The sequence below is a fragment of the Balearica regulorum genome, chromosome 5 (assembly GCF_011004875.1).
Source record: "Balearica regulorum gibbericeps isolate bBalReg1 chromosome 5, bBalReg1.pri, whole genome shotgun sequence".
NCBI classification, from domain to species: Eukaryota; Metazoa; Chordata; class Aves; order Gruiformes; family Gruidae; genus Balearica; species Balearica regulorum.
Window position 1 is genome coordinate 6103878 of NC_046188.1, and position 11659 is coordinate 6115536.

At 45.4% G+C, this 11659-nt stretch overlaps 1 long non-coding RNA gene across 2 annotated transcripts; it reads left to right on the forward strand.

The window, feature by feature from the left end:
* The first annotated feature begins 4228 nt into the window (after positions 1–4228).
* Positions 4229–10982, forward strand: LOC142601969 (uncharacterized). Of its 2 annotated transcripts, none has more exons than XR_012835529.1 (4): positions 4229–5344; positions 5550–5897; positions 6779–6887; positions 8088–10982. It is a non-coding gene; the product is annotated as an uncharacterized LOC142601969 (long non-coding RNA). The 2 variants fall into 2 exon arrangements; XR_012835530.1 differs by having other exon boundaries at positions 5550–5743.
* The last annotated feature ends 677 nt before the right edge of the window (positions 10983–11659 follow it).

An 11659-nucleotide genomic window follows, 5' to 3' on the forward strand; every position in this document is an offset into this window, starting at 1 on the left:
TTTTTCTTTAAATAAAAGACCTTACAGTGCTGGAAAAGTACTTGATATGGTCCCAATACACAACACACATTCTCTTCTCTGGTTCTGATTTAGGAAACACATCTAAGTAAGTTTTTGCAATGTTAGGTTGAAAAACATCTGCTAATCTTGGAGACCAGTTAAATATCTGGCACTTCTTTAAGCTACCTGGCTTTCCAGCTCCACGGCCTTGAGTCCTTGCCAGCGTATTTTTCATATTGTTCGCATTTTAATTATCCCCAGTGTTTATGTTAGTCTTTGGAAGTTTGAAGCGGGAACATTTGTCTTCAGTGCACTGGGGCCTATTTCAAGGTAGGGGAAGGTTGTGGTGGGGAGGTTTGGGATTAGCTACCCCCATGCTCCATATATAACTGAGTGCAGGAAAGTCCAGAAGCATATGCTTAACATGAAGAACAAGAGCAGACCCCTTTAGCCAGATTCTTTGCGATTCAGGTGTAATAGTGTCTCTGTACATCTCTAAAGTGCCGTCTGTCCCAGTGCAGGAATCAACATCATGCACACTATGAGTTGCTGTCATCTGATGATAGTGTCACTGGGCTCTCTGCCTTCCAAAAGGCTTTCTGGGGTCTGTCTTCTGCTCCCTAACCCCCAACCACCAGCTGTGGGTCAGAGGATCACAAAGGAAGCTGTGTCTGGTGTGTGCAGGGTCAGAGAGAGGATCTGGCATTGTGCCTAGACGTCCCGACTGTGTCGGGCCCCTGTTGTGGATATCACGCTTGTTGTGAGAAATTCAGTGTGGTGCAAGGATTTGGACAGCTGGGCCTGAAGGAAGGTGGCAATGGAGAGCCCCATAAATGGAGTGGTCTGATCCTGATTCATCTGTATTTCCAGGAGAGGCTGAAAGAGGAAGTGTTTCAGTCTAATGACTATCTCAGTAAGTTGGACTGGGCTAAACAGAGTCATCTGAAGGACTCTGCCTCATTCCTTCCAGGACTCTTTAGATGATCAAGGCCACTGCCAGCACTGGTAGTTGCTGAGCTGCTTTAGCCATCTGGCTAAGTCCTGCAAGAGCTTTACTGGGAAGTGATAAGCTCCAGTCCCCCAGGTCTGTTTTTGACTTCCATAGCACAATCCCTGCTTGCAGAGAGCCTGTAGGTCCCAGGTCTTTGCAGCTTTCCCTGTCCTGGGGCTTCAGAGAAAAGCTGTCCATCCCTTTCAAGTTTTCTAGTTTTCTTCTGGCTTGGCGTTCATCCTGGATAAGAACTGACAACAGATTCTCCACAACAGAGTCCTGTGCCTTCACTGATCCCAAATCTATCTGTTGGCTCTGAGAAAGGTCAGAGGCTCCTCAGGTGGCAGCCAGCAAAGCCATCCCTGAGGGACCTGCAGCCCTTTCTGCCACAAAGGGCAACAAAGGCTTTCATTAGCTGTGATCGTCCCTCCACAGATGACTCACCACACTGGGCACTGGTCTCCCTCAGCATGTGATTTTTCTCACAGGAGGGAACAAGGACATGAGCATTTTGAAGAAACTGAAACAGCTAAAGACATTTTTAATAGCTAACTTCAGCATCTAATATGTACCTTTGGAGAAGCCAACAATAATACATACAGCTGAGCTGCTAGTACAAAAGACTGAACCTTTCTCAACTCTTTGCAACGTCCCGTGCACAGTGCGGAGAGGATACTGAGACTGCAAACCAATGGAGACAATTCACAAACCCCAAGTCTATCTTTCAAACTTGCTTTTCTCCTGAATTTCTTTGAACCTTCAAGGAATTGTGTTGAGGCTCCCTGCATGGCATGATGTTTCTTTCTCTAACTAAACATTATAGATGGAACGCTGTGGTGAGAAACAATTGCTCTGGGGTTTAAGAAAATCACACAATGCTGGAATGAGGGGAGACATATGGAAACAAGTGGGAGATCCATTTTAGAGGGATAATAGAAAGTGCTTTTTTACACAGCAGGGACTATGCTGCCACAGGAAATAGTGAGGCAGCTAAAATAGCAAGTTCAGAGGGTTAGAGAACGTAGGGAAGGATGTGTGCTCTACCATCCCCAGTCGGTGACTGTGGATGTTAGGAGGAGTGTGACATGAATGGACTGCAAATAGTGACCAGGCTTGTGTGCTACCCATGGAGATTGTCTTTTCATGTCACTGTTGAAGCATTGTTAGCTGGAGGAGAAGCACCATTGCACTGACCCAGAAGACCATTTCCTGTACTCTATGATCTTGTAGCTGATGGGAGTTGTCTATGCAATTGAATTTCCTCACTCTTTATTAGTCTTTTGTCGTCCCAACCACTGCTGAAGACGAGTTTTGCATTGCTCTGCAAAGAAGTTCACTTTGCACGCTTGGCTGGTGATGGCATGCATTTATTCAAACTATGGACATGTGTTTCTGGTCATTCTTACCCTATAGCAGAATAATTTCATCCACCTTTTCACAGGGGCAGTCTGTGCCAAAGTCCTTTGTTATGGTGGACATTGTCCCCCTGTAATGCAAACACTGTTATGGACGTAGTCCATATAGTAGCCTACTATGGGAGTCACTGTTGGGCAGCAATTTTGCATCCTACAGTTGCTTCTAAACTCTAGGAAAAGTTGATGACCAAAATGAACCGTCCTAGTGACAGACAGCTGGGCATCTTCTGCACCTTGCCTTGGGACTTTGCTGTCCTTGGAGAGTTTTTCTCTCCCTCTGGCTGTGTCTACACTAGTGCTTTTGTTTGGAGCAACAGAGCAGTCTGGAAGCAAATACTGTGGTAGTCTCCACTTACTGCGTGTTGGTTTGGACAGCAAAGCAGTTTTGGTGCATGCTGGCTAGATGCCTGTGGAACGCTAACCCAGATGGTCCGCTCCAGGGGCACAGCAAATGTGCTTCCACCTGGACAGGGACATGGGGGTCTGAATGAGTAATGGCTCCCTGGAATAGCTTCCAGTCAAAAAAATGTGGACAAGTTTGGTCCAAATGACATTGGGGACCAGACTAAATATAGGTTGAAGTAACCACTTGAACTGTGTATATTGTACCTGTGGGGACCTCAGTTTGGATCTGCTCCTTTTGTGCTGAATGACTTGTTAATGTAAACAGAGCCTCTCTCTCAATTAATGGCCTTTGTTTCCATGCTGTATTCCGTCAAGATCAATAAAGTATATTAACATTAATAACTTGATTTCACTGAGCCAAGCTCTGAAAATCTGGCTTTTGTTCTTTGTAAAGAAGTTGGAGTTGAAAGTCCTGGGAACTAAGATTTTCGTGACAATACTGAAAGAAAATCTATATGATTTGGACCCTGACCTTGTGATGTAATGGTTCTGTAAGCAAATGAAGTGTTTTCCCCCAAAAAAGGTTCAAGTCTTCTGTGGTCAAGGGCAGGAAGCTGGAAAACTTGCAACCTGTTGAAAAATTTGTTCCCTGCGTCTCCTTGCACTCTGTGAGCCTCGTGTCTTCTGAAATGAGATTTTCCTGAGGAGAAGGGGAAGCATAAGGTAGGGAGGAGAAGGACCGAATCAATCTTAATCTCTGAAGTACTCATGCAGTAAGTGTTTAAGCATGTGATTAAGCCCATTCTTACTCAGTGAAGCATTTCAGCACATGCTTTGGGTACTTCGCGGTTGGGGTGAATTAAGCACATGCTCAGGAATACTGGTGGACCAAGGTTTCTAAGCTTGTCTTTGCAAGCATCCGATGTCTGCTTGTACAAGCTGTCCCAGTGACTTCTCTTAGCTAATGTTGGAAGGAGAATTGAGGTGCTGGAGCGTGTCCAGAGAAGGGCAACGAAGCTGGTAGAGGGACTGGAGCACAAGTCTTATGAGGAGCGGCTGAGGGAATTGGGGTTGTTTAGCCTGGAGAAGAGGAGGCTGAGGGGAGACCTGATTGCTCTCTACAACTACCTGAAAGGAGGTTGTAGTGAGGTGGGTGTTTGTCTCTTCTCCCAAGGAACTGGTGAAAGGACAAGAGGAAATGGTCTCAATTTGTGTCAGGGGAGTTTTATATTAGATATTAGGAAAAATTTCTTCACCGAAACAGTGGTCAGACATAGGAACAGGCTGCCCAGGGAGGTGGTGGAATCACCATCCCTGGAGGTATTCAAAAAACATGTAGACGTGGCACTTTGGGACATGGTTTAGTAGACATGGTGGTGTTGGGTCGATGGTTGGACTCGATGATTTTAAGAGGTCTTTTCCAACCTCAATGATTCTATGATTGATAAGGACTCCCTGTTCTCCCTTAAAAGCCAGAACCTGTATAGTGAAATTTGATTCAAACTGTTAATCTGAACTCAGGAGAAGCAGTGTCTTGAGTCCGTGCTTTGAGCAGTAATAGAAAGAAGTGCTTTTAAAGGAAGAGGTGCATTTGTTATTTGTTGTATTTGAGGACACTGAGCTAAAAAACAGAGATAGATGAGTGAATGTGCTTGTGCTCTGTATCAATAGCAGGACTTTGTGTAAGCCCTAGGAATGGCACTCTGGAAGAGACAGAATGGCCCTTGCTACATTTGCTCCCTTCCCTTGGATGTCCAGGTGGAGCTGGGAGAATGATGCAGGCAGGAAAGGCAGGTGCAGACACCAAACCTATATGGCCTGGAGCACCACCCATTCATGTGCCTGGTTAATCTAACTTGAATCCCATTTTCAGGCAGTGGGATCAGCGAAACAGTGTGATCTGTGGGCTACCCAGAGCTGGAGAACAGAGTTAGGAAGTGCAGAGAGGGTGACTTTGCCTGGCTTCAAGGAAAGCTGCAGTTTGACTGAGTAAACAGTAGAGCAAGGGAAGGGTTAAAAGTTTGTCTTCTCTTTCCAGGCACATTATTTACAGTGGGTTGGTTTCCTTTTGGAAGGCCCCGCTGTAAAAGGAGATGTTCCCAGTGTTTCTGCGGGTTATACCTGTATCGCATTACAGTTCTCTTTCCTGGATTCTTGACTGACATGATTTCCTGAAGTTGCTCTTCTCTTGGGAAGGTGAACTCAGGAAAGAGTAGGAGTTTGCTAAAAATCCAGATCCTTGGAAGGCAAAATCATGGTGATGGCCTTTTCTTTCTAGACATAAGGTCAGTCCTCAATGCTGTGTCATGCTCTGTTATCTCCCAGTGCAGGGCAAGGGCTGGGAAAGGAGTGGGAGAGGAAATCTATCAGATTTTTATAAGAGAGCAGTCTGTAAATCCTGTTGGAGCAGCTTGCAAAGGCCACAGCACCAACTACAGGAGCAGCACCTGGCCACGTCATGCGAGCAGCCATCTCACCAGGTGGTCAACGAGGTCAAGGGCAGTGTCGGCTATTGACCTGGATATCCTGATCTCTGCTATTGCTTAAGCCACCTTCATGCCTCCAGGCCACAGCAGACAGCATGTTCATCCTGGTAAGTGTTTCCTTTACTGTTTTTTTTCTTCTTCTTAATGAAATAAATTGTGGCTTGGCATTAAAGCACAAGCGCTGAATGAAATTGAAGTTCTGGCTTGTTTCTCCTGTCAAACACCTCATGATAGTGTTTTCCTTGATGTTCAGTTGCTTGGAAGGAAGGGAAACTATCCCCTTCTCATCTGCAACATATCCATTTTTTACAGGTGTCTTCTGAGTGGCTTGTATGGAACAACACATCAAGGCAACACACCGCTCTCTTCAACACTGTGCAGGACACCCTGAAGCAATCCTGTATCTGCACAATCCACAGCTACCCCAAGTTATTTTTCTGACAGGGATATTGGCACTGGGAGGTTTGGATCTGACTCATCCTACCTGAAGTCCATCAATGCTTTGGGTGAAGATGCAGTGAGAGGAGGAAACACACTCAGAAATGTTTATTATTGCTGCTAAATGACAAGCTCCCTTTCTTTCCCCTCCCCGTCTGTGCTGTGGAGATAGTGATCTCTGCTGTGGTCTCTGCTGCTTTCTTTTTCCTGTGTTGATCTATGGTAAGACTTGCTGCCCTTGAAAGATGGTCTTAGCCCTGAGAGAGGCTTTTCTTGCTGGGCCATTGACTTTTGATTAACAGCAAGTGACTTCCCCTGGGCCTGTTGCAGATATCCACCGTCATCCTGGGTAGGTTGCTCAGGCTCATATACACAGCAATGTGGGTGCTCTGAGCCTTCCTCCCTTCCATCTTCTTTGCCACTAAAGTGGGATTGTTTAACTTTCATCCTCTGTTCTATTGACTCTCCTCTGAAGTCATCCAGCTTTGGGGTGTTCCTTATGACTTCAGAGCACAGCACTTAGTCTTTGGTCTAAGTAAATTTCTGGATCCATTACAAAAATACAAATAATTTCATATTTTAAAAAAAGGTGAATGGAGAGCTGGGTTTTCTTTCTGTTGTGTTTCCCCACTTCATTAACATCTCCACACAAGCGTCATGATATGGACAGGAAACACAGCAAAAGAAGTGAAAATAATAAATCACCATCCCTACTGTATAGCAGAGAGTCAATGCTTTTGCATGGGGGAAGGAAACAAAAAGGCCTTTGTCCTCATTGATATTAATCTAAAACCCCAAATAACTTACTGATCTACAATTAGGAGGGGTAGCAAAATGGACAAATGGGAGCTGTGAAGCTGGGCAAAATGTAATTGGTCCTTGTGCTAGAAACTCATTTCTCTGGCTGCTGGATCCATTCTTGTTCCTGTTGATTGATTCTGATAGTGTTTTCTTGGTGGTCAGGGCTGCTTTCAGAAACCACTTATGGTGCACTGATGAAAAGGCTAATTTTGTGAGTAAACATCCTAATAAGCAGGTCTTGACAGATGGTTTGTTGCTCAAGCCCCACAAAACCCTACAGCTGGTGTTGGCGTCTCCCACAGATGTTTCCCAGGAGAACTTCCCCACAGCGTGCTTGGGAGCTCTCAGCTTTCACAGCACGGCGGGCTGCATCCCAAGGAGAAGCCTCGGCGCTTGCTCGACACGTTGCAGGTATGTCTTTGGGAACAACACAGACTTCTGGAAACATGTTTCACATAGCGCAGATAAAATTAGGCTCCCAGTGGAGCCTACTGATGCCTGAACAGTGTAAGCAAAGGTGTCTGTGCACAGCAGCTGCTGCTATCTCTTGGTCTACGAGCGGTGAGAAATGTCCAGTGTTACATGAAGCAGAACAGGAAACGTCTCATATACTTTAAGTATTCTTCAGTCCCTTTTGTTTCCAAAATCTGTCGTCTTTCCCCCATATTTTCTAGCAAATTTCATTTAGGCAGTAATTTTTCCAAGTGAAACTCTTCCTTTTCCCCCATTTCCTTTGTGAGTCTAATGAACTGGTCTGAGCCCTGGGATCAGCCCATGATGCTAGAGTCACTTGCAATATCAGGCATGTAGTTCTCAGGCAGATCAAGTATTTCCATGAGAAGCTGATGGATAAATTAGATTTTGCCTCTTTCTCCTCCCTTGGGGAGCTCATGGGACAGTAAGATTGTATCAGTTGCCTTCCAGACCAGCAAATTTAGATTTGACTGATTTGTATATCCCCATAGTGTTTCTGGTGGGCTGTACAGGATATACAGCTCTCTGCCTCTGACCCGAGAGCAGCTGAAACAGGACTGATGTGTAGAGGCTGCTGTTGAGAGGGAAACAGCTACAGCTGCCCCTGTGAGGGTGTCTGCTAGGAATGGGTTTAAAAAGATGATTCTGTTTTGGGAAGAAGTTTAGTTTCGATGAAATTAGGCTAAATTCCCTCTGAAGTGGAGCAAAACACAACCAGGTAGAAATTCTGCAAAAGGAAGTAGTGCACTGGCTTGCATTGTGGGTTGTCTCGAGAGCTGATCTCTGGGGTGCTGAGCCTCTCAGCTCGGCTTCATGGGCTCTCCATCTGTGGATGCTTTTGTGTTTCCTCTCTGAGACGGCCTAACATCTGGGACACCCCAAACTGAGAAGTGTGGGAGCAGTGAAATCCCCTCTTGTGAAGCAGCCTATTTGGCAGCAGGCAGCCCCAGGGCCCTGGAAACCCGAATGGTGGAGGAACCAGATGGGTGACCAGGCAGGAAACTCAGCAGGTTTCTGACGTTTGGAGCCTTGTGCGAGTTTCATGGGAACCTGGGCAAAATTGACTCACCTTGTTGAGATTTTGCTGAATTGGTGAATTCCTCTGAAATGCTGTTTTGCCTGAAACCTTCTGAGCAGGTGCAGTATCTTCAGCTATCTTTTAAAGACGGAGACAACGCGTTCCCCTGCGCTTTGCCACGTGGGTCTTCTGGGAGTCAAAGAAGCACTCGTCTTTGCTATTGAGCCCTCTGCCAGCATTCACACTCCTGAAGTAGCGTCAAGGAGGGAGGATACAGGAACTTGGCAGTGACAAGTGAAGGATGCTGGCAGATTATTCTGATCCTTAGAAAATCATTGTGTTCTCCTCATTACACTACACCTCATCCACCTACTCTGTCTTGTCCTGTAGACTATAAATTCTCCATATTAAATTAATTCCCCAAGTTCTCTATTTGTTTTCACAGCCTCTAGCTGAATTTCCTAGGTGCTGCCCTAATATAAACAATAATAAAGACTGCTCTGTCCTGCTGCAAACCACTTCTGAGGATGTTCCCTCTAATTCTCTTCCTTGTTTAGCACTGTATCATTAAAAGGCATGAGGTGGTTAATTGGAGGCTTACAGCTTTTGTGACTGATGCAAACCAGTGTGTGTGTGTAATTGCTTGCTGCAGACGCTCAGGTGAACGCTTTAAAAGAAAAGAGGGGAGGACGCAGATGGTCATGAGCAGAAGGTTCCCTGCAAAAGGTCACAGGAAAAGGTTAGTGATAGGTTGCCCCGAAGCTGGGAAAAAGAACCTAATACCTGGACAACTGGTGAAGAGCCTGGCTAGACCACGGCTTTGTTCCCTAAAGGGGGCTGCCGCTGCGGCAGAGACTCGTACATCAAAGCTCTAATAACAAAACACAGCAGAGATCGGTATCACCCAGCCTGTGGCACTGGCGGGAAATGGCTTGGTTGACAAGTCGGAGGCCCTTTCTGGGCAGATGGCTGAGTAGGAGTCACTGGCTGCTTGCAAAATCTCTGAACGAGCCTTTAATCTGTGTGTGATACTGTATGTTTTAGAGAGCATCTAGATGTTTATCTTGGCTGTGTTAGTCACCAGGAGAGTCTGCTCTCAACCTTTTCTCTTCCGTACCTTAGCTGCAGGCTTCTACCCCCAGTTTTTGGGACAGATGTGAGCTGAATGTTGTAGGATTTGCTGGGATTTTTGTAATTTTGTCAGGGAAATATAACAGGAACAGGTTTTCTTGGTCATACTCTGCAGAGCACGTTTAGTGCTGTGACTTTGCGTGTGCTGTGATAGACTTTCAGAGCCGTGCCCAGGGAGCCAGTGGTCTGAAAAGTCTTATCATGCTCCTAAACAAACAGCTCTGTCTTGAAGCCCATTAGAATTAACAACTACAAAGCTGTGCTTCTCCCAACCTGATGGTAAATGCCTTGCAGTGCTGAAGGTAAACAGGATCAATCAATCATCCTCCTAGGGACCGTCTAATGGCAGTCCATGAATCAAGCCTAGCTTTTGAGGTCATTTTTATCTGCCTTGAAGAGTACAAGGCGACCAAATTGGGGTCTTGCTCTGCATGTGCAGGCTGAAGAGTGCAAGGCTGGGTCTGGCAGGGTGTGTTAATTATGTGGAGCCAGTGTAAATATATCTATTATGATGAGGTTTGCAAAGTGATGAGGCCTGAGCATGCAGGCTCTGGCCATCTCAGCTCTCCTACAAAGCCAATATTGCCATAGTGCATCTGCTGACTTGGCCAAACAACAGCTTCATGCTGCTTTTACTTCTGTGCTTTTGTACCTATGGTCTATTGTTTGTCTTCTTTTGACTATGCCAAAAAAGAGCTTAGCTCAGTGGGGAAACCAAACTCCCAGCAATGCCTGAAGAATACAGACAATTTAATAGTCTGAAGTTTTGCTAATCCAGACAGTAACATGAGCTCAGGGTGTTCAGTGAGGTCCTGCTATAGCTTTGCACATCATTCAGTGAGATTTAGAGCCTACCAGGTCATGGGCTGTGTATGCAATTAAAAAGCTTCTTTCCCCAAGGAGTTCACAATGCAGAGACAAAATATTATCCTCCCAATTAGTTTATTGCAGCAGACTGGGGCACAGAAGTCAGATTATCTGGGGGCTTGCTAAGACCATTCATGTGCCATTGAACTTGGAAAAGGCATTTTTCACAACATCTGGTTTCAATCAATTTGTCGTCAATTCAGAGTGCCAGACCCATTTTCTGGGACCATTAAAGTACACAGCACTGACACAGGGTTGCAGCTGTAATCCAAACATGGGTATCCAAAGTAAGAGTCCTGCTACCTCTCGCTGGTGACTGTGTAGACAATGAGAGTCTGGTGGCCATGCTCTTCTGAATGCAGATCCTTTTCCCATTTGAGAAAGCCTCAGGCTGGACCATCGCCTCCAGTTGTGCCAGACGCAGCTTGGTCATATGTGTGGTGCCTGGACAGACCTTTAGCTGGGACACAGTCTCCATGCATCGGGGAGGAGATTCACTGCCAAGTGTTACAGAAGTCTTTGCAAAGCCTCTCTCCTTCATGAAGCAGGCTCCTTCCCCAGCCTGCCTCTGCATTTTCCTTCTAGCGCTCCAACCACCTTCTTGTGCAAGCAGCCTGTTGCGGCTGTGATTCTGCCAATATGGGAACGCGCTGAGAGGAGCCTGGTTCATTTAAATATGTGCAACCACAGCTCATGCTTTTACAGCATATATTCAGTGAAGCAATGCCTTTATCTGCAATACTTAGCCTTTATCTAACATCTTTTCAGTCTAAAGCTTTTTTGAAACGCAGATTAAGTAATAACAACGTAGGATAATTGAGTGCATTTTTTCACAGTGACATAATGATACTTATCTATGGCTACTGAAAAGCAAGGATAACATACTGTGTGAGTGCTGTATTATCTTGCTTCTGAAACAAACCAAGTTTGGCATTAGGACTTAAGTAATTGAAATACGGCTCCTTGTACCAAAGCCTGTTTGTTTATAATAAAGCCTAATACGTCTTTCTAATGGACATTGCAATGTCAGAAGCACTGACATGATTGCTGACTCTTTGTAACCTGTGAGGTTGGTAGTGTATTGAGTGCGGAGATCACACCATGTAAGAACTACACCTGAGGTGTCTCCTGTTATGTGAGAGCAAAACCCATCTCATCGTGAGAGGAGTTGACCTTGGGTATCAGTGTTTGTAACGTGTTAATTTTTTGGATGTCAGGTGAGATGAAGTTCTGAGCATGCTCTGCTTAGCGTCATCATGGCTTTTGTGCGTAATTAGTTATAACTGTTGTGAGCAGACTTTACAAACCCACTGGGTGATTTTATTTGCATTGGACGCCTGGTGGAATAAAATGACAGGCTGGCATGACGAAACAAGCTGGACTCCCTTTGAATCCTACCAAGTGAGGAGGAAAACATAAATTAACACCCCCTTCCAAACCCTCAGACATACAGGTCTCTTCCACAGCAAACAGCCTGAGCATCTTCCAGAAAAACTGGAGGATCAATGGGAAAACACTTAGATTTAAATTGACTTACTGTCCGAAGTGGTATTTTAGTCCCTCTTGCATTTGTTCAGGCAGAACATGATGGTGTGTCTCTGGATAATTTTCCACCTGCCTGTTTTGAATATCAGATGGAAGCATTTAGCTGGTGAACTGGAACGGTGCCAAATTTTGCAGGAGCCTTTTCTCC